Source organism: Pongo abelii, chromosome 1, assembly GCF_028885655.2.
Source record: "Pongo abelii isolate AG06213 chromosome 1, NHGRI_mPonAbe1-v2.0_pri, whole genome shotgun sequence".
NCBI lineage: Eukaryota > Metazoa > Chordata > Mammalia > Primates > Hominidae > Pongo > Pongo abelii.
The window spans coordinates 36791667-36817716 of record NC_071985.2 but is presented as its reverse complement, the minus strand read 5'-3'; the positions used below and the strand labels follow the sequence as shown (position 1 = coordinate 36817716).

At 48.2% G+C, this 26050-nt stretch overlaps 1 long non-coding RNA gene and 1 pseudogene across 3 annotated transcripts; both read left to right on the top strand.

Annotated features, from left to right (window-relative positions):
* The first annotated feature begins 2051 nt into the window (after window positions 1–2051).
* Window positions 2052–25712, top strand: LOC134761618 (uncharacterized). 3 transcript variants are annotated; one of them, XR_010140530.1, is made up of 4 exons: window positions 2052–3822; window positions 4181–4340; window positions 6423–6506; window positions 25590–25712. It is a non-coding gene; the product is annotated as an uncharacterized LOC134761618 (long non-coding RNA). The 3 variants fall into 3 exon arrangements; XR_010140531.1 differs by lacking the exon at window positions 25590–25712 and adding an exon at window positions 10547–11230; XR_010140529.1 differs by lacking the exon at window positions 25590–25712 and having other exon boundaries at window positions 6423–6507.
* LOC112132324 (uncharacterized) lies at window positions 18467–24438 on the top strand (annotated as a pseudogene).
* Window positions 25713–26050: the final 338 nt, after the last annotated feature.

Genomic DNA, 26050 nt, shown 5'->3' with positions numbered 1-26050 from the left:
CTTGGCCTGCCGGGTGCCTGGGATTGCATGCGCGCGCCGCCACGCCTGAATGGTTTTTGTGTTTTTGGTGGAGACAGGGTTTCGCCGTGTTGACCGGGCTGGTCTCCAGCTCCTGGCCTCGAGTGATCTGCCTGCCTCGGCCTCCCGAGGTGCTGGGATTGTAGACGGAGTCTCGCTCACTCAATGCTCAATGTTGCTCAGGCTGGAGGGCAGTGGCGTGATCTCGGCTCGCTACAACCTCCACCTACCAGCCTCCTGCCTTGGCCTCTTAAACTGCTAAGATTACAGCCTCTGCCCCGCCGCCACCCCGTTTAGGAAGTGAGGAGCGTCTCTGCCTGGCCGCCCATCGTCTGGGATATGAGGAGCCCCTCTGCCCAGCTGCCCCATCTGGGAAGTGAGGAGCGCCTCTGCCCGGCCGCCATCCCGTATAGGAAGTGAGGAACGTCTCTGCCCGGCCGCCCATCGTCTAGGATGTGAGGAGCGCCTCTGCCCGGCCACCCCGTCTGGGAAGTGAGGAGCACCTCTGCCTGGCTGCCACCCCGTCTGGGAGGAAGTGAGGAGCACCTCTGCCTGGCTGCCCCGTCTGGGAGGTGAGGAGTGCCTCTGTCTGGCTGCCACCCCGTCTGGGAGGAAGTGAGGAGCGCCTCTGCCCGGCCGCCCCGTCTGGGAGGTGAGGAGTGCCTCTGCCTGGCTGCCACCCCGTCTGGGAGGAAGTGAGGAGCGCCTCTGCCCGGCCGCCCATCGTCTGGGATGTGAGGAGCGCCTCTGCCCGGCTGCCCCGTCTGGGAAGCGAGGAACGCCTCTGCCCGGCGGCCCCGTCTGGGAGGTGAGGAGTGCCTCTGCCCGGCTGCCCCGTCTGGGAAGCGAGGAACGCCTCTGCCCGGCGGCCCCGTCTGGGAGGTGAGGAGCGCCTCTGCCCGGCTGCCCCATCTGGAAAGGGAGGAGCGCCTCTGCCTGGCCACCCTGTCTGGGAGGTGAGGAGCGCCTCTGCCCAGCCGCCCCCTCTGGGAGGTGAGGAGTGCCTCTGCCCGGCCGCCACCTCGTCTGGGAGGAAGTGAGGAGCGCCTCTGCCCGGCCGCCCCGTCTGGGAAGTGAGGAGCGCCTCTGCCCGGCCACCCCGTCTGGGAGGTGAGGAGTGCCTCTGCCCGGCTGCCACCCTGTCTGGGAGGAAGTGAGGAGCACCTCTGCCCGGCTGCCCCGTCTGGGAGATGAGGAGCACCTCTGCCCGGCCGCCCCGTCTGGGAGGTGAGGAGTGCCTCTGCCCGGCTGCCACCCCATCTGGGAGGAAGTGAGGAGCACCTCTGCCCGGCTGCCCCGTCTGGGAGATGAGGAGAACCTCTGCCCGGCCGCCCCATCTGGGAGGTGAGGAGTGCCTCTGCCTGGCCGCCACCCCGTCTGGGAGGAAGTGAGGAGCGCCTCTGCCCAGCTGCCCCATCTGGGAAGTGAGGAGTGCCTCTGCCTGGCCGCCACCCCGTCTGGGAGGAAGTGAGGAGCGCCTCTGCCTGGCTGCCCCATCTGGGAAGTGAAGAGCGCCTCTGCCCAGCCGCCACACCGTCTGGGAAGTGAGGAGCGCCTCTGCCTGGCCGCCACCCCATCTGGGAGGAAGTGAGGAGCGCCTCTGCCCGGCCTCCCCATCTGGGAAGTGAGGAGCTCCTCTGCCCGGCCGCCCCGTCTGGGAAGTGAGGAGCGCCTCTGCCCGGCCACCCCGTCTGGGAGGTGAGGAGCGCCTCTGCCCGGCCGCCCAGTGTGGGAAGTGAGGAGCACCTCTGCCCGGCCGCCCTGTCTGGGAGGTGAGGAGCGCCTCTGCCTGGCCGCCACCCCGTCTGGAAGGAAGTGAGGAGCATCTCTGCCCGGCCGCCCCGTCTGGGAAGTGAGGAGCGCCTCTGCCTGGCCGCCCTGCCTGGGAGGTGAGGAGCGCCTCTGCCTGGCCGCCACCCCGTCTGGGAGGAAGTGAGGAGCGCCTCTGCCCAGCCGCCCGGTCTGGGAAGTGAGGAGCATCTCTGCCCGGCCGCCCCCTCTGGGAAGTGAGGAGCGCCTCTGCCCGGCCGCCCTGTCTGGGAGGTGAGGAGCGCCTCTGCCTGGCCGCCACCCCGTCTGGGAGGAAGTGAGGAGCGTCTCTGCCCGGCCGCCCCGTCTGGGAAGTGAGGAGCGCCTCTGCCCGGCGACCCCGTCTGGGAAGTGAGGAGCGCCTCTGCCCGGCCGCCCTGTCTGGGAGGTGTACCCAACAGCGACCATCGGGACAGCGACCATCGGGAGTGGGCCATGAGGACGATGGCGGTTTTGTTGAAAAGAAGAGGAGGAAGTGTGGGGAAAGGAAGGAGAGATCAGATTGTTGCTGTGTCTGTGTAGAAAGAGGAAGCTAATCATAAAGAAATTATTTAATATGCATTGAGGCTGGGCACTGTGGCTCATGCCTGTAATCTCAGCACACTGGAAGGGTGAGGAGGGAGGATTGCCTGAGCCCAGGAGTTCAAGACCAGCCTGAGCAACATGTTGATTGAATCTACAAATGTGGAACCCACAGATATGGAGAGCCAACTGCACTTTCAACCAGTACACTATACAGACTTCTGAAATATTGATTATATATACACAAATACATAAAAAGACATTGGAAAGTAAAGCAAGTAGATGTAAATGGCAGCTATCTCTAAGTAGTGAAATGACAGGTGTCTTATATTACTGTTGTGCAGTTTCCAGATTTCCTGTAGTATGCAAAAATTAATTTTATATTCATAAATATATATGTATAATATACTTTATATTTATAAATATATATTTATATTTAAGAAGGAAATTCAGAGGAATCTTCTATGGAACAAAGAGATTTCCATCTTTACATGAAGCCACACTATCAATTCAATAAAGTACAGACTCACCAAAACCACAAAAAAAAAAAAAAAAAAAAGAATCAGATGAGAACGACATTATTACCAAAAGCCTTGGGAAAGAAAGAATGATATCCCTATTTTACAGAAGAGGACACTGAGGCTCAAGAGGGTAACTTGCTCCAGTCACACAGAGGGACCTTTGCAGATCTACCAGCCACTTCTTTATGCAAAGACCTGTCTGAGCCATGGGAAGGAGGCAAACCCAGCAAATCCAAAGAGAATCGGGCAACGCAAGAACCTGAGACTTACCAGGTTCCTACCACCATGGTGTGAACTTTATAGAGACGAGCACCAAAATTCCCGGATTGAGAGGAGGGAATGTGGGGGCAGGGGAGATGTCTGGTGGTGAGCTGCTGTGAGTTGGCTTTGGAACTTCAATGAGATCATAGTCCTTAGTTGGCCTTATCTCAAGTGTCCAGACCACCCTTAAGCCATGTCTGGCTCCCAGGCTTTGCTCCCCAGCCTCTGCCTCAGCTATAAACAGACCTCCCTCCTGGAATTCCAGGCCTTGCTCCCCACCAGGGATCGCTTCTGACGGGGGCTGCATCTCTTTGCAGCCCAGTCCTCGCCCAGCTGCTAATAAAACATTTAAAAGCCAGGCCCAGAATGGTTTCTCCTTACCAGATCTTCAGGAAATTTTTTCTGCTGGGATTCCAAAAGCAATTAAACCACACGTGAGGGGGTTACGAGTTAGGTCACAGCATCCTTGCTACTTGGACCTCCACAGTTAATTCCTAAAGGTACTTTTGAGAAAAGTCACACACTTCATTATGCAGGTAAAGAGAGGTCTCTTCTGTCCATAGAGGGAATCGTAGGCATGAATCCATGAAAGAAAGGGAGTTGAGAAAGAAAGAAGGCTCAAGACATACACACAGCCACCATTTCCTTCTGCAAAACAAGGCTCCTGACCCCAGGATGAGGAATTAATGGAGTGAGTCAAGTTATTCTTAATAAAGGGGGGAACATGCCAAAGATTAGATATGAACTGGCTCTGTGAGGAAAACAACTTCAGAATCATTAACCCAGAATTCTAGAGAAGATTGGGGGGCCTGCAGGGAGATGAATTAAAGGTTTACTCTTGACCAGTTTTTCCCTTGACCCAAGTGGGGAAATTACAAAAAAGATCACATAGCATTCCTTTAATCTTCTGATTTCCACACAGGCAAGTGTAGGTAAACACTAGTCTGGAAGACAAAAATGCAATACAAACATTTGTACAGGCCTTAGCAGTTTATAACACCCTTTCATTATGTGTTCTCTTCTGATTCTCACATCTCTCCATTTTGCAGATCAACAAACTGGAGTTCAGGTCATCTAAAGGACTTGCTCAAAGTGGGAGGTGATGGGGCAGAAGGAACAACTCCAGTGCAACAGCTTTCAGGCACCACCGATGTGTGCTGGCCATGGGTCCCACATGGAGGTACAGAGCCAGTGGAGGACACAGGACAGGTGTGTGTGTAATTATTGCAACTCTTGAGTGACAGATACAATGAGAGATGCATGTTTAGGGAACAGGATTTGTTCAGAGGAGGGATTCTGGGCCATGGGTCAGGAAAGGCTTCGCAGAGGAAGTGGCAGTTTTGAAGGATAAGTAGGGCTGTGCCTGGTGAAGAAAGAATGGGGAGAAAGGGTAAAGGTGGAGGAGGTGCGGAGTGAGGGGTGGAGAGAGGGAATTAGGCCATGGAGAAGAATGTGTGCAAAGTACAAAGGCTTGAAACATCACAGTGTATTGGGGCGATTGCTGGGTAGAGGGCCAGGGAGAGGAGGGACACAGGGCAGGAAAATCAAGCAGCCAGATCTTGGGGCTGTGGGGTGCTGTGTGGATGCCTGGCTTTTCGGAGCCACTGGAGGCTGATGTCTGATGGGAGTGAGGGCTGTCTGGCTCCAGGGTAGAGACTTGATGGGCAAGGGGCTCCCTGGAGCCTGGGACCCTTCAGAAAGCCATTGCACTAATCCTGGCCAGAGAGCGGAGGCCCTGAACCTAGCTGGCTGTTAGGAAACCAGGGGGAGAGAGTCAAGAGGTGTTGAAAAGACGAAACAGGACAATTGTCTTTTCCATGCCCTGAAAGACAGGGCACACGTGGGTTAGGCCTGACACTCCCCTAAAGAAGGCAGAACTGACAAAAGTGGAGACATCTTCCCTCTATCATGACTGTTGTTCTGTAAAGGAGGCGGCAAGCAGAGCGGCTCATGGCAAGCAAGGAGGAAGATGTTAAGGTGTAACACAACAGCTTCTAGACCCATGAGGAGCAAAACACAAGGATAAGGCAGCCAAGTGGGGCTGCGGGGCTTCAGCGCTGGAGACCTCTGAGAGTAGAGGCCTCCTGAACTCTTCCTTTCTCATCTGATGGGAACTGGGTCAGATGCTCTCCCACTGGGCCTTTCTCCGCGGGGTACGAGTCGCCCAATAGAGCCTCTGGTGGCCATGTGCTGTTACTGCAGGTCAGGGCTGGAAGGGAAGCCAGGATTGAGGAGGTCAGGGCTGGAAGGAGGGGAGCCAGGATTGAGGCTAAGACACAGTCACCCTTCCCCTTTTTCACACCACAATCAGCCTGGTGCTGATTCACCTGTAATCAGCTCAATCCCTCAGCTGGCGGCTACCCCTGAGCAGGCAGCCGGCAGAGCTGCGAGCTGGTAAAGATGAGTGTCATCCAGGCAGTGTGGCTCTAGTCTCCTGGCAGTGGGGTGACAGAGCATGGAATGGCTGCAAGACAGGTCCCCTGAGAGGCTGGGATCCCGACTCAAGGGGACAGTGAGTGACTGCCAAGAGTCGGGGTGGGGTGGAGTTCATGTCAGGGTCCCTCTGCAGGCTGGTGGTCATTTGAGAAACGATTGTTGAGCACCTACGATGGGCCAAGATGGGAAATCAGGCACTGTGAAGATGCTGCCATACACAGCAGTAACACAAACCCAAGTGGGGGATGGCTCTCGGGCAGCACGCAGAAGGAGGCTTTGCAGAAGAGGGGAGGTCTGGCGGAAACAGCAGGCTGAGCGCTCCTACAAGAGGCTATGGCATGACAGGGAAAGAGAAGGGCTTGGGCGACATGGGCCTGTTCATAGATGGCAGACAAGCTCAGCGTGCCCAGGCGCAATGTGTGATGTGCTGGAGGAGAGTAGGGGGTGGGGAGCGAGCAGTGGGAAGGAGCATGAGAGTGTGAGGAAAATTAGGCTGGAAGGAGGATGAGATCTGGAAGGGAGGTGGAACTGACTAAAGCAGAGTGTCTTCCCCCTGCAGGGACTGTTGGTTGTAAAGGGGACAGCAAGAAGAGAGGCTCACGGGAAAGCAAGGAGGAGTGTGTGGCTTTCTAGGTCTCCATTCCCGAATGCTGCATAACTCCCTTGAGTCCTGTGATTTTTCACTACCCAAATGAGAGCTATAGTGCAGGGGTGAGGAGTGTGCACAGCTGGGCTCTTTGAGAACAAAAGGGCAAAGGAAGCCCAGACTCTTCCCCTTTGCCAGTTTAGAGAACCTGAAATGTGTTGTGGAGGCCCATGTCTTACCCACACTCTCTAATGGGAGCTTTCCCACAGATGTGCCAAGGTATTGATCTCTCTCTTCCTGGGGGCGGCTGAAGAATGAGTCCAGTCAGCACTGACTGCAAGGAGCCCCAACTGGTATGTCAGTTTGCCATTCCAATGTTGTCATTTTCTGCATATGCCATGGTCTGCAAAAGGTTGGGAAGCATCTTCCTAGACATGCACACAACACAGTGAGTGTGAACTATGAGTGCAGAAGCCAGGAGCAGCTGAGAGGCACCTTCCTTAAAGAGCTGGCCTGTTCCTCACAGCATCAGTTGATGCCAATCTTGTCACCCCTGTTTTCTTTTCCCACTGACATTGGTATAGCCCCAGAACCCTGTCTTAAAGCAATTTACACTGGTTCAAGGAGAGATGAAGAAAATGTGGACAAATATAGTACATTTTTTGTAAAACTTTTCATAGAGTTAAATTTAGTTTTTAAAGACTTGTTCTGGCTGGGCATGGTGGCTCACATCTGTAATCCCAGCACTTTGGGAGGCTGAGGCAGGCAGATCACCTGAGGTCAGGAGTTCAAGACCAGCCTGGCCAACATGGTAAAACCCTGTCTCTACTGAAAATACAAAAATTAGCCGGTCTGGTGGTGCACGCCTGTAATCCTAGCTACTCGGGAGGCTGAGGCAGGAGAATTGCTTGAATTTGGGAGGCAGAGGTTGCAGTGAGCCGAGATCCTGCCACTGCACTCCAGCCTGGGCAACAGAGCAAGTCTCTGTCTCAAAACAAAATAAAACAAACAAACAAACAACAACAACAAAAAAAACTGTCCTTTGCTTTGAGACAATGTCCTTCCTCCTGTATCTTAATGTTTTATTTTGAAGTATATCACACATGCAGAGCAGTGCACAGGTCAAAAGCATACCACTCAATGGTATTTCATAAAGTGAGCAACCCCATGTAACTAGCACCCAGATGAAGAACCAAAACATCATGGAACCCCCAATACCCCTCTCATGTTCTTTCAGTCACTACCCCTAAGGGTAACCACTATCCTAACTTTTAACACCATAAATTAATGTTGCTTCCTTTTCCCACTATATATAAATGGAATCACATAATAATGTACTTTTTTGACTGTGGTTTCTTTCAGCATCATGTTTATGAGATTTGTCCATGTCTTTTCTGGTAATAGTTCATTCATTCTCTTTGCTATACAACATTCCATGGTGTGAATATAGTACAATTTCATTCTGCTGTTGATGGGCATTTGGGTTATTTCCACTTTCTGGATACTAAAATATCACTGCTTCTCCCTTGACTGGAGCAAAAAAAAAGAAAAGAAAAGATTACTGCTATGGACATTTGTACACAGATCTTTTGGTTAAAATGGTCATACATTTTTGTAGGGTATATACTTAAGAATAGAATTGAATATATGCATATTTTCAACTTTAGTGGATACTACCAAGCTATTTCCTAAAGTGGCTATGCCATTTTACACTGCCACCAGGCATATATGAGAGTTCTGGTTGTTTCATATCTTTGTCAAAATTTGATAGTGTTTATCTCTTTCATTTTAGCCATTCTGGTTGGATGTAGTACCTTTTCTCCCTTTTTCATGATAAAATGTACTTTAAAAAATACAACATGACTGGGCACAGTGGCTCATGCCTGTAATCCTAGCACTTTGGGAGGCTAAGGTGGGAGGATCACTTGAGCCCAGGAATTTGAGACCAGCCTGGGCAATATAGTAATGATACAGGAGTTAAGAAGAAATTACTTAGGCAGATAGTGAGGGTCTGGGAGTCCTTGGTAAGGTTTTTCTTTTCATGAAAAGCAGTCCCAAAATAGTTGTTTTTTTTTTTTTCTACAAAGAGCAGCCTGTAAAATCAAGCTGCAGACATAGGTAAGCAAGCTGGAAGCTTGTACATGTGAATGCCAGCAGTTGTGCCAATAGGAAAAAGCTACCTGGGACTAGGCATGTTCAAAATGGCAGCTCCATCTTCCCTTCCCTTTGTCAAACCACATGTACAGTAAGGAGAAGACAATATGGTGCCAGCCAGGCAAAGACCCCATTTACATAATAAGATTAGGGTGGGGTGTGCAGCCTTCCATGAATACTATGTAAACATCATACTGGTCAAACAAATCTGTGAACCCTACATAAATCAGACACTGCCTTCTCAAGCTTGCCTATAAAATCGGGTGTAGTCCACCGCAGGCTGGGTTTTCGCCTTTGGGAGCCCCTCTCTTTTGCAAGGGAGAAAGCTGTTCTCCTATCTCTTTCTTTTGCCCATTAAACCTCTGCTCCTAAACTTACTCTTCGTGTGTATTCATGTCCTTAATCTTCTTGGCTCGAGATGATGAACCTGGGTATTTACCCCAGACAACAACACTACTTCATTGAGACCTCATCTCTACTAAAAAAATATTAAAAATTAGTTGGGCATGGTAGTGCATACCTGTATTCCTGGCTACTTGGGAGGCTGAGGTGGGAGGATGGTTTGAGCCTGGGACGGGGAGGGTGCAGTGAACCAAGACTGCGCCACTGCACTGCAATCTGTGTGGCAGAGTGAGACTCTGTCTCAAACAAAAACAAAAACAATATGATGACCTATAGAAGATGGTACTTTTGTACTAAAGTCCTTAATGGGCAAATTGAAAGTTGGCTTCCAGATTTCTTTTTTTTTTTTTTTTTTGAGACGGAGTCTTACTCTGTCACCAAGGCTGGAGTGCAGTGGCACGATCTTGGCTCACTGCAAGCTCCACCTCCCAGGTGCATGCTATTCTCCTGCCTCAGCCTCCTGAGTACCTGGGACTATAGGCACCTGCCACCACACCCAGTTAATTTTTGTATTTTTAGTAGAGACGGGGTTTCACTGTGTTAGCCAGGATGGTCTCGATCTCCTGACCTCGTGATCTGCCCGCCTCAGCCTCCCAAAGTGCTGGGATTACAGGCGTAAGCCACCGCACCCAGCCTCCAGATTTCTTTTGAAATTTCACACCTCTAAAATCTTGAAGTCTTATTTATACATTTTTAAGGATTTTTCATTGCTGTTTGAAACAAGCGTTTAAAAACAAAAAAAAAAATCTCCTACCATCCTGTTCCAGTGTGTTTTGTTTTATAAAAAAATCTCGGCACAAACACAGCAGGAATTTGGGTAGGGCTCAGCTAGGTGATTCTTCTGCTCCCTGTGGTATAAAGTGAAATTGATCAGTAATACTTAGCTGCAGCATGGGCTGGTCTGGAGAGTCCAAGATAGCTTCATTCACTTATTTGATAAGCCTTGAGGGAAATGATTAGAAGGCAGGGTTCAGCTAGGATTGTCAACAGGAATGCCAATGTGTGGCTTCTCCAGCACAACGACCTCAGGTAGTCAGAATGGCTTCCCTCAGAACAAATGTCTCAAAGTAACTAAGGGAAAGCTGCTTCTGACCAAGCCTCAGAAGTCACTTGGAATAACTTCCACCACATTTTATTGTTCATGCAAGTCTTAAGGCCAGCTCAGATTTAAAGGGAGAGAAACTAGACTGCATTTATCTTGGTAGAGAAATGGCAAGATCACATTGTATAAGAGCATGTGAGATGGCAATACTATTGTGACTCTCTTTGAAAAAATATCATTTTCCACACCCTCACAATCTACCCTGCCCCTAAGAAAGTAAACCTGGCCAGGATGTATCTGAAGAGTACTGAGAAATTGCAGCAGACATCTCTGTCTTTTGTACTTTCCTTATCTCCCTCTTTGACACTCTGCCTTCTTCCACCTTTTCACTTTATTTTCTTACTTCCCTTTCTTTCCCCCAGTCTTTTAGTTAACTAAACTCACAAGGACATATCTTAGTCCGTTCCTCCCCATCTCTCCTACACATCTGTAAATCTTTGATCCCTGGGTGACAGAGAGATTACTGGGACACTTAGACCATAGCATGTCAGGCTTGGAAGGGTCTTGACTAATCCCAGATGCACTTTTACGTATGAGGAAGTTGAGGCCTAGAGAAGGGACTTTCCCAAGGTCCTACTTCAAGTAAGTAGTAGAGTTCTGGCTAGCACAGCATAAATCATAGCCTAGAGTGGGTCTCAAAGAATGTCAACAGCTTCCTTTCAGTTTCAAATGCCTGGAACTAAAGCCACTTGTTTCCGTTTCGCATTAATTGCCTCATCATTCCAATGTCTTTAGGCTTCTTGGTGAAGGAATGAAACCAATGCTAACAGGCCCCTGTGCCCAGAAAGGCCTGCCCCAGCCCTGGCTTTGGTCCCAGTCTTCAGAGATGGATGAGGGGCTTGTGAATGGAGCAAGCTGGGATCAGTGCAACAGCCCCTGCATCCAGCCCCTGACACCCCCGACCTAGCAGCTGCTCCTTTCTAATGCTGAAGTCCAGGGAGTCTCTGAACTCTAACACCAACTGGCAGCCTACAGTCCACTTTTGAAATCCTCTGGGCATCTAGAGATGGTGAATTTAGCTGATAATGACTGCAGTCAGGCTGAGGATAAATCTGAGGTGATATAGGCCAAGAAAACACAACTCTCTGGTCAGGCCCAAGAGACAGCAACTCCGTCATGTTCAAGTCTGTTTCCTCTGATAACAGCTCCAAACAGGCGGAAGCTAGGGCTCGAGGTGGGGGTTGGGGGTGGGGGTTGGGGGAGCCCAAGTGGGGCCACCAGCCATCCCATAGCATTAGCGGCTGGATCTTGAGAGGAAGAGCAAGGCTGCAGTAAATGGAGGTGCTTGGCACCGTGCTCCGGAATCTGAATAGTTAGTGATGTGGAGAATGACCTTCTAAGAAGCCTCTCAGAACTTTTTAAAAAAAATCCACCAGCACATTGCTTTTAGCTGCAAGACAGCAGCTCTGCAAATCAGTGGTAAGCTGAGAGTGCCACCTGGGTGTGCTGTCACCGTGGGGCCACAATGAGAGCCTCAAGGCTTCTGTGTGCCTGGGGCAGGGGGAGAAATAGTCTCCATGGACAACTCTGTTGATAAGAAGGGACTGAAATAATTATTTTAATTGGTATAGCCTGCAACCTCCTTTAGGGGAGTGGCCGTGTTTCTGGGTATCCAGGTCTACCACAGTTTGGCACATATTAGGAGCTCCACAAATATTTGTTATAAAGACCTTCTGGTCCTCCATCCAGGCATGATGGCATCCGTACATCCCTTCCTCCCGGCCTCCTTCCAGCAGATCTCCGCTAGCTCTGACAGGAGGCCTAGACAGGGAGAAACCCCACTAAGGATTTTTGGTTTCTCCTGGTCACAGATTCAAGACTAACCAACCTTCCCCAGGGGCCCTCGAAGGGGAGTGGTAGAAACAAGTTATGAAGGGACCTGTGCCTTTCTTTGTGCCAGGGTCCCTCCTTCCAGCTCATGGATTCCTTCTCTCCAAAGAAAGGAAGGGACAGTTTCTTTCCCTTATACTCCCCTAAAAAAGGAAAGGAAAACTTAAAACAGGAAGAAACATCATTAAACCAGGCGAACATCGTCAGCTAACAGTGTCATTTCCCAACCTGTGGTTGGCCAGAGCCTGAACCTGGCCCTCATCCACACAGCATGCTGCCGTGGCTGCAGTAACTGAAGTTGAAATTGTAAGAGCAGCTGCCACATCGGGCATGGAGCCAAGCAATTGGGGGCCCATCTGGTGTTTCTCTCCAAGCTCTGCAGTCTTTCTATTGCATCTTATCAGGGCTGCCGTGTGTCATCATAGCCTCTACTGAGTGCTTCCTCTCTGCCAGCCACTCTTCTAAGAACTCTACAGGGATTATCGTGCTTAGTTCTTTCCCCACAACTCTATGAAGTAGGCATTATTGTTCCCATTTTACAGATGAGAAAACTGAGGCATAGAGGAGTTACAAGAACTTACCCAAGGCCCCCCAGAGGTGGAGCCAGGATTAAATCCCAAGGGGGTGACACTGGAGCCCACACTCCTGGCCCCACCATGGGCTGACTCTGCAAAACACACGGCCTTAGAAGGCTTCCAACCTACACTGTGGTGAGTGGCTGGTCTACAGTCAGCAGTCAATAAGCTCCATGCCTTAGAGCATTGGGTACCATGCTAGGTGCCACTCTCTCCCCTGGCTGGGGGACCGCTCCGTTTCTGCCGCAGGCATTGCCTTTCCCTCAGGCACAGGAGTGTCTTGGCCACAGGGAGAATGAGCTACATGTGTGGGTAGTGGAGCAGCTTGTAATTTCTAGAAAAAGAACTTGGAGTCCCATCTTGCTGTCATCTGCTGCGCCTGGAGTCACTTTCAAATTTGTCATCTGTACCTGTGGGCTCTTTGTGACACCTCAGACAGTCCCAGGGCAGACCCCAGCAAGAAACCCCAGTCTAACATAACCTGCCTGGCAAACGAAAACAGAAACAGGCCAGGCGCAGTGGCTCATGCCTGGAATCCCAGCACTTTGGGAGGCTGAGTTGGGCAGATCCTCTGAGGTCAGGAGTTCGAGACCAGCCTGACCAACATGGAGAAACCCCATCTCTACTAAAAATACAAAATTAGCTGGGAGTAGTGGTGTATGCTTGTAATCCCAGCTACCCAAGAGAATGAGGCAGGAGAATTGCTTGAACCCAGGAGGCAGAGGTTGCGGTGAGTGGAGATTGCACCGTTGCAAAACTCTGTCTCAAAAACAAACAAACAAACAAACAAAGAACAAACAAACAAGAAAATAGATACAGCCCCTGGGGAAACTGCCTGACCATACACTCTCTGCCTTTAAACAGAAACTTCCTAGATCACCACATCCCCGTTCCATTCTCAACTAGCCATGCAGTGCTTGCCTGCCGGCTTGCCTCTACTTACCCCTGACTCTTGCCCCGTCTTACCTCTCCTCTCTGGCTCTCTCCTGTTCCTACGCTAGGGATCCACTTCCCACGGGCTGTCTCAATCCTGAGTCAGATTCTCTGTCCTCCTCCTTCTACATCTGCTCCCACCCCGTACCCAGCTCACTCTCTTTCTCCCACACTCTGTCTTTATTCCAATTCCTTGCTTTTTCTTGGCTTCCTTGCCTTTTTGCCTTTACCCAAAACTGAGGATCCCTCCTCACCCAACTCCTAGCCCATCAAACACAACTCCCACACCTACCGCATAACTCTAATCCTCTCTCCTAGGCTCCAACATATTGAGGATGAAGCCTCAGGGTCCAGACAACAGAGGACCCCCTGGCAGGCTTCTCAGTGGGCTCAGGGTGAAAATCTGCTGGCCAGGGGGATGAGACCTGTTTCTTACAACTCAGCGCTGTGCGCTCTGAGGCTGAAGCTGTCTTCCTCTGCCATTTCCCAGGGGCACAGAAGCTTGAGCCTTTTTGCATTAATTCCCTGGCTTGCTTTGACTCAGAGTCCAGGACTTGGTAGCATGCTAATTTATGCAAACCAAATGCAAATGAATATAGAAAATTATGTGACCCTGGATTTACTGGAAATCAGAGGCTCCCCTTACGGGAAGACTTAGGGAAATTTTGGAATCTACTTCCCAAGAGAAATATTAAAATAGAATGGCTTTCAGTTTGGGGTCAGGGAGGGATGTGGCTGGAAGTCATTCAGAGGAAAGAGCGCGGTCTGGGTTCCGTGTGCATCCTCTAAGGCACCCAACAGAAGGCAGAGGAAGAAAAAGCATCTGGCTGCCAAGCCTGTGCCTCCTTTCTCCTGTCTTGACTCTGAGCTCTGGTTTAGCTCCACGGCCTGTCAAAACCACCCAACAATGTGCACGCCCGAGAACAGAGCCTCTGGGCTGTACTGCCTCTTTGGAAACAGGGTCATTTTATTTATATCTTACTTCCCATGACAGCACTTCACTATTCTCCTCTCCCCTTACATCTCCCTACACTGACCCTCTTGAACTTGGCTCTCATTGGGTATGCCAGTCAAGTGCACAGAATGTTCTGGGACATTGTTCTGGAAGCCGATCAGGGGTTAGGCATTCTGGAGGTTCCTATAAAGCAGCCCTCAGAGGATTGCTAAGGGGCAGGTCAACTCAGCCACAAAGGCTTAGGTGCCTCATTTCTTGAAGAAGGGAGAAAAGGACCACTCCGAGAAAGGACAGGAGGGATGAAGGTGGCTCCTGAAGCCTCAGCCCGTTCTTCTGATCCTAAACAGAAATGTGTTGAACAACCCCAAAATATAGAAACTGACCTCTTCTGGCCAGGAGCAGTGGCTCATGCCTGTAATCCTAGCACTTGGCAGATCGCTTGAGCACAGGAGTTTGAGACCAGCCGGGGTAACATGGCAAAACCCAGTCTGTACAAAAACACAACCAAATTAGCTGGGCATGGTGGCACCTGTAGTCCCAGCTACTCAGGAGGCTAAGGCAAGAGGATCACTTCAGCCTGGGAGGCAGAGGTTGCAGTGAGCTGAGATTACACCACTGTACTCCAGCCCGGGCAACAGAGCCAAACCCTGTCAAAAAAGAGAAAGAGAGAAGAAAGAAAAGGAAGAAAGAAAGAAAGAGAAAGAAAGAAAGGAAGAAAGAAAGAAAGGAAAAGAAGGAAGGAAGGAAAGAAAGAAAGGAAAGAAAGAAAGAGAGAGAGAGAAAGAAGAAAGAAAGAAAGAGAAAAGAAGGAAGGAAGGAAGGGAGGGAGGGAGGGAAGGAGGGAGGGAGGGAGGAAAGAAAAGAAAAGAAGAAAAAAGAAACTGACCTTTTCTTAAAGATCTCAAGAGAAGGAAAGATTCTTCTTTCCAAAGTCTTTGTAATAGTCCAGTAGTTTCATCAGATTTTTTTCCTTCTATTAACATAAATGCTTGGTGCTGCCATGGAAGTCATTTTGTTCTGGCACTTTCCTCAAGGTAACTAAAGAACCACTCTTCCTGGTTATTCAGATAATGGCTCAGCAAAACCTTCACATATGTTGTGAAAAGACCTTAAGAAAAACTCCCTCAAGCTTCAGGGACCACCTTGCTGCCTCCCTGAAAGATCACTCAAACTCAACCCTCTACTCCCGGGGCATAGGAGCTGTGTGTGCTGATCCATATTCCCCTAATGAGATAAAAGTTTGCTGAAGGCCAGCTTTCAACTAGCCAGTATTTGGGATTGCCCAGAGGAAGGAAAAAGTGCTCATCTGTATATTTAAAATGGGAAGGGTGCAGTGGGTACCAAGCACGTCATGTATACTATTTCCTCTAAGTCTCACAACGGTCCCACGAGATCTGTATTACTCCCATTATACAGATGAGGGAACTAAGGCTAAGAAAGTTGAAGTCATTTGCTCAAGGTCACAAAGCTGATGAATAGCTGTGGCAGAACCTTTTAATGCTCATTAGTATCCACTGTCTTCATTTTTAGACACATGCTCAACTACATTTCCTAGCTCTCTTGCAGTTAGGCAGGCCACATGACTGAGTTCTCGCCACTGAAATGGGGACAGAAGTGATTTTTTTCCACTTTCAGGCCTGGCCCATAAAGACTTTGCAGATGAACCTCCACTTCCCTTTTTCACATCACTATCTGGATGACCCAGGGTGCCATGGAGCCATGTGATGAAGATGGGAGGCACTTGGATCCCTGAATGACTACATGGAGCAGAGCATCCTTCATCCTGCCCTCTGCCCACTGCACTAGACTATGACTTAGATGAGACAAAGTTTCGCTGTGTTATGCCACTGAGAGTTTATCCTCAATAACAGCGTGTTGGGGGCAAGATCTGAAACCAAGCGTGTCAAACTACAAAGACCGTCTTTTCTCATTAAGCCGTATGGCCAAACAATATAGCAGAAATGCAAAAGTTAAACTGCAAAATGTTATCTAATCTCACACTTCATCTCTCCCCCTCTATGTGTCTCCCATAACCAAGAACTAGATTCCTAGAACCAAGAACTTTAGATTCCTAAAGATTTTAGAGAAATTGCCTATACAAAAACATAAAATCAAGCAAGTAGCTGATAAATATTTGTTGACTGCATACAACAACATGGGAGACAAAATTGCTTTTGTTGTTATTGGAGAGCTGGAGAAACCCTTTCAGCATTCATGCCAAAAATAGTCCTCTCCACCACCTTCGTCCAAGAACCACGTCCACCTGTGGCTTCATCCCATGTATGTGGAGCTATGAATTTAGAGGACATGGAACATGGTTGTTGCCATCATGAAAGCCTACCAAAGCCATTATCAGTGATTGATAGCTCACCATTGCATCCTGTCATCCCTGCCCCAAGCCAATGAGAGCTGAGTAAATACCATACAAGGACTACACTATGATCATAACAAAAGAAACAGACTTAATCAGCCTTTCCCCCACAGGCTGTCATTCTACAAAATATAAGCTAAGATTAACCAGTAGTTTTGGCATGATAGAATCAGACCAATCTGATTTTGAAATGAGGGGCAGGAAAAGCATTATTGGCAAGAAGGGAAAAATAAAGGGTAAAGGTTTTAAAATTTTTCCATTAAGATAGGAAATTGGCCGGGCGAGGTGGCTCACGCCTGTAATCCCAGCACTTTGGGAGGCTGAGGCAGGCAGATCACCTGAGGTCAGGAGTCAGAGACCAGCCTGGCCAACATGGTGAAACCCCGTTTCTACTAAAAATACCAAAAAATTAGCTGGGCGTGGTGGCAGGCGCCTGTAATCCCAGCTACTTGGGAGGCTGAGGCAGGAGAATTGCTTGAATCTGGGAGGTGGAGGTTGTAGTGAGCCGAGGTTGTGCCATTGCACTCTAGCCTGGGCAACAAGAGCAAAACCCTGTCTCAAAAACAAAAACAAAAAAAGATAAGAAATCCTTTAGGTATAATTTATAGGGGCTAGGAAGATCTCTCCTGTTCCCCTCAAACATTTCCACCAAGGTCTAGAGAATAATTGATTGTTTTTATTTCTTTTTTTTTTTTTTTGAGACAGCCTGTTGCCCAGGCTGGAGTGCAGTGGTGTAAACACAGCTCACTGCAGCCCCACATGCTTGGATTATGGGTGTTGAGCCACTGTACCCAGTGAGAGAATTGATTCTTGGTCTTAACACTTTGTCCCTCCCCCTTTAAATGCTGGGCTGGTCTCTCTGGAAGAGTAACCCACAACTGTCTTATTAATCAATTATGCTTTATTGTGATTCAGGACTTGGGGGGAATTAATATTTATTGAGTCCTTATAATCTGCCAATTATGGTTTCAGGATCTTTAAATACATTGTTTTGGCTGAGTGTCGTGCCTCAGACCTGTAATCCCATCACTTTGGGAGGCTGAGGCGGGAGGACTGCTTGAGGCCAGAAGTTTGAGACTAGCCTTGGCAACATAGTGAGAATCTCTCTCTACAAAAATTTTAAAAATTATCTAGGCATGGCGGCAGGTACCTGTAATCCTAGCTACTCACAGGAGGCTGAAGCGGGAAGATCACTTGAGCCCAGGAGTTTAAGGTTGCAGTGAGCTGATCACACCATTGCACTCCAGCCCAGGCAACAGAGCAAAATGCTACCCTTCAAAACAACAACAACAACAACAACTATATATATATATATATATTTAACTCAATTTTCACCTTTTACAGATGGGCAAACTGAGACTCAGAGAAATTTGTAATGGCCCATGACCACAGTGGCAGAAGCTGGATTTGAACTCAGCTTTGTCTGATTACAAAGCCCTTGCTCATTGCACTACGCCAGTGTTTCTTTTTTTTTTTTTTTTTTTTTTGAGATGGAGTTTCGTTCTGTCAACCAGGCTGGAGTGCAGTGATGTGGTCTTGGCTCACTGCAACCTGCACCTCCCAGGCTCAAGTGATTCTCGTGCCTCAGCCTCCCAAGCAGCTGGGACTACAGGTGCCCGCCACCACGGCTGGCTAATTTTTGTATTTTTAGTAGAGATGGGGTTTCACCATGTTGGCCAGACTGTTTTCGAACTGCTGACCTCAAGTGATCCTCCCACTTCGGCCTCCCAAAGTGCTGGGATGACAGGCATGAGCCGCTGTGCCCGGCCCAGTGTTTCTTGATTTAGGGGGCTCTTCAGAATCACCAAGAGGACAGTTAAAAATTCAGATTCCTGGCCTTGGCCCCAGCCTCCTCAATCACTCTCCTAGGGGCAGGGCTCAGCAATCTGTGTTTTCAAACACCCCCAGATGCAAGTGAAGATGAGCCAAGTTTGGGAAATATCACACCGTGCTTTGCCGTGGGAAACTGGAAGAGGGTAAGTTGAGCGGGGATGGTGAGGGAATGCAGGGAGGAGGGAAAAGAAAGGGACCTTCTACAGTGCTGCTCAGGGCTGGCCCTGCTTAGACAGACACCGGTGCCTGTCCCGGGAGTTGAGCTCCTGACTGTGGAGCCTGGAGGAAGAACTTCAAATCAAGAAACAGACTTCCCAGCTGGATGTTCCCCACATCTCTACTGTGGAAAGGGAGTATCATGAATGTAGAATTCAGCTGCAAAAAGTCATCTCCAGGCCTATTTTTAAATTCACCATAAATAAAGAAAGAAAAGCCTGTCAACATTCAAAATGCGCTAGTCCTTTTCCTGCTTCAATAAAACAGCCTTGATTTAGTGCTCACTCCTTCCAAGCCTGTGACCACTAAGAGGCAGCTGGGATGAAGCTGGCTGCCACGCAGTCTTGGAAGCCAATTCATAAAGAATGGAGCCAAAATGGGGGTGAGGGTACTGTTTAGGTGTGAGGAACTGAACGGCTACCTTAAAAAATTTTAGTATATGCTTGTATATACATAGGCGCTATAAGAGCTTGACTTGGGAATGGTAATAACTGCTGCCGTTTATTGAGAGCTTAACTTTGTACAGATTCACAATCCCTTATCCACAGATTGACCATATAATTTATCATTGCAAACCAGGCAATTTTGAAAGTGAAAAGGAGGGGTGGGGGAGCTATCAATAATTTCATCAGGACTACAGTTGTAAAACTGGGATGTATGATCACCTGATTTATCCAAAACCCTGCAAACGTGCTTCAAGTTCAGACTTTTTTTAGATTTTATAAAGGTAATACTGTGTACATGCATATGTGTGTATGTGTATATATACTGTATGTATGCAGAGGGATCCAGGGCAGTACCTCATAATCAAACACATTATATTTCTGCAGCAAATAATATGAATATTCACACCAAATGGAATAGACACATCAGGTCAGATTCTGCCGACTAATGATTTATGAAAATACTTTTTCATACAAGTTTTCAGAGAAACTTGGAAAATTCTTTTTAAAATTGTGGAAAGGGCTTATGGACCTGTACCAAGAGCTCTGCTAAGTGTCTTTTTTTTTTTTTTTTTTTTTTTTTGAGACGGCATCTTGCTCTGTCACCCAGGCTGGAGTGCAGAGGTGTGATCTCAGCTCACTGCAGGCTCCGCCCCCCGGGTTCATGCCATTCTCCTGCCTCAGCCCCCCAAGTAGCTGGGACTACAGGCACCTACCACCACGTCCGGCTAATTTTTGTATTTTTAGTAGAGAGGGGGTTTCACCATGTTAGCCAGGATGGTCTTGATCTCCTGACCTCGTGATCCACCCACCTCAGCCTCCCAAAGTGCTGGGATTACAGGCATGAGCCACTGTGCCCGGCCGCTAAGTGTCTTTAATTGCGTAGCAGAGACACTAGCTGTCCCACTGTAAATACCTTCTCCTTCTCCCTCAATACTAGAACCTCCAACTTGTGTCTGGATCCAAGGCTGTCTGGAGTAAAGACTATGCTTCCCAGCCTTCCTTGCAGCTAGGTGTGGTCATGTGACTAAGATCTGCCAATGAGATCAGTAAATGGAAAGATGTGATCAGGGCTGATAGTTACCCCACATGCCCAGGTAGAGATGTACCTGTTGTTTATAGCTGGCATTCGTTCTGATTAACTGAAACCCATGCCTTACTGGTCGTTAAATATTTTCAAAATTACTCCTGGTGTAAAACTTTCAGGAAGTCTCCTTAAAGGGACAGGCATGTCCTTCTGCCATCCTTCAGTCTTCCTTCCTGCTGGCTAGAATGTGGACCCTGATCACTCACTCCACTTTGGATCATGAAGATGAGGGCCACAACCTGAAGAGGGTGAAACTGAAAGCTGGAAGGGTCCTGGGTCTCGGTGACTCCTTGGATGGCCTACCTTTGGACTTTTACGTGAGAGAAGAAAATCTTTTTGTGTTAAGTCACTGGTCATTTGTGTTTTCAGTCTTTCTCAAAATAACTGTATTCTAGGGTTTGCTCTGACCATGCTGCTTAACAAACAACCCTGAAATCTCAGATGGCAATTGTATTTATTTCTCATTCACTAGCCTGCACATCGGATGTTGTGGCTGTGCTTCAGGCTGTGGGTCTTTGTCCTGGGACTAGCAGACACTCAGGACAAGCTCTAGCAGACACTCAGGACAAGCTCTCCTCATGACCAGTAAAGCTCAGGAGACGAAGCCAAAACACACAAACCCATTTAAAGCTCCTGCTAGTGTTGCTCTCATATTCCATTGGCCAAAACAAGTCACAGGACAGCCTGACATCAAGGGGAGAGAAAATAGGGGAAGAAAGGATAAACACCTGCTGTTGATACACAGAATTGATACATGTGCAACCCAGGCCGACAGCTGCACAGGCACCAGGGTCTTCTGAGCATTCTGGGCTCCTTCCAGCCCTCCCAGCATCACTGAGGCGGGGTGGGGGAACCACTGCTCCCTCCCTGATCATGGCCTGAAATTCCAAGTGTTTGCCCCCCACCCCAACCCCGAGGACACTACCAAGTAGGTGGCAACAGGAAAGTCTCTCTTCCTTTTACTGCCCCTCTCTACAGTCACCCCAGACCACACACCAGGCTGTACAGGTGTCTCTGGCAGTCTTTCCCAAAGGGGTGAGGGGAAATGTTAAAGCTGGGAGCTCTGCTGCCTTACATTTGTGTGTCTCCCAAGGTTCCCCTTCTTCCAAACTTCCTTTGAGAATTTCAACCCACTGGCTGTGTGCAGGTCCTTCCCACACATCCAGGAGCACCTGGCACTTCTGGAAGTTTGCTCAGAAGAGGAAGGAAGTGCATTTCCTACAGTTCCCCAATAAACCTCTCCCAGGGCCTCATCGTCCAACTGCCAGGACCCACCCTCAATTCATTAACCATAAGGTTTAGGGAGGGGATTTGGCAAATCAGCCTCAGCCATATCCAAATGCCTGAAAGAAAGCACCAAGAGAAGTTGGGGGGCAGGGTGAACGTTGGGGATATTGCCAGTAGGTAATGGGTCTGGGGGAAGAACAGACCTGGAAGATTTTACCACTGACTATGTGACCTCTGGCAAACCAATCTCTTTTCTGGGCCTTTATTTGTTTTAGTGTTGTTTTATTTCTTGAAAGAAGGGGATTGCCCTTGATGGCATTTAAGGTTTCTTCTAGTTCTAACAGCCTGTGATCTAAGGAGCAAGGGGTGAGAAGGAAAAGACCAGCATGTGGGTGCCCAGAGGGACACAGCACGGTGGGGGCCCAGTCATCTGGGGATAGCATTAGGCTAAAGTTCAAGTTCTTCAGCCCTTATCAGATTGTAGTTCTTATCACCAAGCTTAGCTTTACCTCTCAGCCACATTCAGGGCCATGGACTAAGGCCACGAAAATTGTGCACAACAGGGGCTACCTATCATGACGACTGCAGTATGTATGGCATCCCCCGGAGTTACAGCAGTTCTGTCCTCATCGGTCACCACTCTCTGCCTCAAACCTCAGTTCCAGCAACTCCAAACTACCTTCAGTTCTCAGCACACGTCATGGTGCCTTCCACAGTTCCCTCTCCCTGCTACACCACTATCCCTTGGTCTCCCTTCCCCTGCCCCCACCTTCCTCTGACTATTGCCTACTCACCCTTCAACATTCAGCTGAGTCTCCTCCCCACCCAGGTTCGGAGCCCCTCTGCGTCACTCCCATAATGCCTTATTACTGCTCTCACTACACTGTATTGTACCTATCTGCTGTGAACCTCAAACTACTGTCTTACTAGACTCCAAGCTTCCTTGGGGGCTGAGGGGAGAAATTGTATCTTATCTATCTTATTTTATGCCCAATGTCTTTCACAATACCAGACAAACGATAAACGGGCAATTTTTGATGCATGAACAAAGAAACAAACGAACTGGGAAGGAAAACTAAAAGGAATGTCACATGTAGATGGTATAGGCCACCTTTGTTTCTCCCCCACACCCCAGCTGCCACACATACTACATCTATAGTTCAGTGAAATCATGTCAATAAACACCAAGGGTGAACGGTAACCTTTGAGCTAGGGAAAATAAATTGCCCGGGGAAGAAGCCTGTTGTCTGGTGGGCGAGAAAAGCCTTTCTTAGTGATGGTGGAGAAGAGAGTAAGGTTGGGGTGTAAGGTCGACTGGGGGCAGGATAGTCAGGAAAGAGGTCTCGAGGAGAGCAGGACTTGAGGGGCCAGTGGGGAGGAGGCTGGGTTTGGTGGGCAGATGGACACCAAGCTGTCACACACCTGTGGCTCCACCAAGACAAGAAAGAGCCTGTGGCCTGACCAGAGAGGGGGAAGAGGATTTGAGTTGGAAATCTGAGTATGAGGTGTATGAGAGCAGTGAGAGAGCTCCAGCTGATGGGGACTGAGACACAGAGGGACCCAGAGGGCAGAAGGAAGTGGTGTCCCTCCGCCCCCTTCTCCCACTCCCTCGGACTGTGCCCAAGGTGTCCAGAGCTGCCTCAAGCCGGGTGGTCTAAGCAGGAGACTTGGTGACGCTCCTTCAGGGACTGGCTTCAGGAAGTTAAGTGGGCCTGATAATCTGGCGGAAATTTCTGTTTGTTTAGAGAAGATGATTAAAATTGCCTAGTCGCTGGATTTGAATACTCAAGAATGAGTTTAACTGAGAAGAGAATGTTTTTTTTTAGATGAGGCAATAACCCACCATTGCTGGGTTTGTTTGCACCAAGAGGAAGAACTTAAATATCTGAAACGTAACATGTCCTAAGATGATGGCCGGGGTGGGAGCCAGGGCTGTCATGAAGTGTAAGGATTGAACCTTACTCTGAAACCTCCATCAAAGAGGTCTTTTAGCACGGATTAAAATCCAGGCATTCACCTCAACATACCCTATGAATCTGCCCTCTCCGGAGCCAGGAGCAGCCAGTTCAGGACTTTCACTGGCCTGGCACCCGGCTCCGGTCTCACTTCACTTCCCACCGCAGTCTGTCGGCCGAGAGGCAGCACCGTGCGCTTGCAAGTGTTTGGGCTGTGTGCGCATGTGCAGGTGCGGGTGTGCGCATGCACATCGCTGGCTGTGCGCGGTCTTGCAGCGTGCTTAGGCAAACCTCACCCCCACCTGGGTCCGGGGCCTCAGGCCTGGTGAAACTGATGCTGTGCGAACACGTGTTTGATTCAGTTTAAATGGAGGTGGTAAGGACGAATCAAAGTTTTGCATCAATACGGTAAAACTTGCATAATCCAAGACCACCTGTTTCTTCTCTCTGCCTTCCCCATCCAAATCATCCCCAAATCATCCCTGAGAAGCCTCTGCTCCCATCAGTGTCATCCCTGCGGGCCCCCATCAGAGAAGTGTGTGGGAGAAGCAGGTGCAGGTCACAGTCCTCCCTAGTCCGTCTGCCTCAGAAACTATTCCTGGAGTCAGTGGCGTGAAGGACCCACCACCACGTGTCGTGGGCATTTGCCCCAGCACAGAGTTCACACCCCGTCCCCCAGTGGACCCCCTTGTGCGGGGGTCTGGGCAATGCGTGGACTGGCCACAGCCCGTGCCCCAAGCGAGTGGACTGCATTCTGAGGCACCTGCTCTATTTCTGCCCAGGCCAGGTGCTGTGGATGCAAGCACTGGGCATGGCCACAGCGAACTTTCCTGAACAAGTAGTACTCTTCCAGCTGATGAGTGCACTGGCATTTATTATGGTTGGGCCAGTGCTGGAAGTGGAGATGTCTATAAGATGATCATGAGGATAGGATGGAACCCATACTCTAAGAAAACAAAGAAGTCCATGGAAACGCATATCATGGGTATCTTCAAAGAGGACTTGCGTGGCGAGATCTTCAATGTGGCCATCCTTGGCTACCTCAGACCTGAAAGAACTTTGCTTCTTTAGAGTCACTTATTTCGGCAATTCAAGGTGGTATTGAGGAAGCTAAGAAACGCCTACATTTACCAGAACATTTGAAACTTAAAGAAGACCATTTCTTCCAGGTTCCTAAAAGCAAAATAATGAAAGGCCACTGATAAAAAAAAAAAAAAAAAAAAAATCTTATTTATTCATTCACTGTATTCTAGTATTTCACTGCTTACAACTGTCCAGTCTCACCTTGGTTATAGTTTTAAAATCAAACATTTTCCCACAGCTGTGAACTAGTTTAAACAAAACAACGTAGTTACTATATTGTGCTTCAATCGTTAAATTATTAATAGGTTTTATTTATTTAAATACATAAGACGCTTTATTTAAAAATAAAGATTTTCCAAATATGTTGATTAGAATGTACCACTAGAAGGGTATTAAGTGTCTTATAATGGAAATGAAATGTTTATAAGTATGGGTTAAAAGGCAAGCCACTAATTTGAGATGAGAACTATAGTTCTCATGGCAAAAACCTTCATGTATGTACTTGTATAGCATATAGTCCTAAACAGAGAAGGCTTATAAAAGTAAATACATTAAATAGGAGTTGTATAGTTTATTATAAACCTAAGGGGAAAACTCCAGACTTTGTATTTGTGATATATGATGCATTAATATATTATTATAAGCATGAAGACATTTGTGAAACTTTGTTTTTTGTCATTTTCTTTTCTTTCTTTCATTTATTTATATTTTTATTTATTTATTTATTTATTTATTTATTTTGAGACAGGGTCTTGCCCTGTCACCCAGGTTGGAATACAATGGTGATCAAGGTTTATTGCAGCCTTGACCTCCCGGGCTCTAGCAATTCTCTCACCTCAGCCTCCTGAGTAGTTGGGACTACAGGGTGAGCCACCGTGCTCAGCTAAATTGTAACATTTTTTTGTAGAGACAAGGTCTCCCTACGTTGCCCAGGCTGGTCTCAAACTCTTGGCTCAAGCAAACCTCCTGCCTCAGCCTCTTAAAATGCTGGGATTACAGGCCTGAGCGACTGCACCTGGCCTTTACTCATTATCTGGGCGGTCACATCATTGCACCATTTTCATTTTTGTATAGAGCTGCTTCGGTTCTAAGTGGTCTAGACTCCCTCTGCATATCTTTATTGTTGTTAAGACAGTAAGGTAGATGTTTTTTGAATCTATAGGTCTCCTTTTTGTTGGATAACACTTCTTTATTCTTCAGAGTAGATATTCTTGTAGATATCTATAAGACTTTAACGTTTTTCTTGACTTTGATTTTTTTCCTTTTTTAGGAAAAACAAAGACACAACAGACTTCATCTTTAGGTTTCCTCAAGATTTAAGTGAACACATAGCCATTCGTTTATATGTACCAGTTTCTTAAAAAAACATAAATAAAATGATTGTTTTCCCTCTAGCCTAACTATTTAAAGACAATTAAACTATAAAATACTGAGAAAATTATCTATTCTTAATGTAACTATATGTTCCAGGACAAATCTAAACTGGCGTACTTGTATACACACAATGTAATTTAATGCTAGTCTAAGAATGCTTGTAGCTTGAGAGAAAGGCATAGAGTTTGTTAAACAATCTTCATACTGTAGATTTTTTCCTCCTGCTGACTGTGATTTTTGGCCACTTGAGTCTTTTTGTTGATATTGGCAGAAAGTTGAAATCTTTGGATATTTAGGAAATTAAGATTACAGATTGCGTTGGGCCCCTTCAAACAGTATATTGCATTATTGTTCACT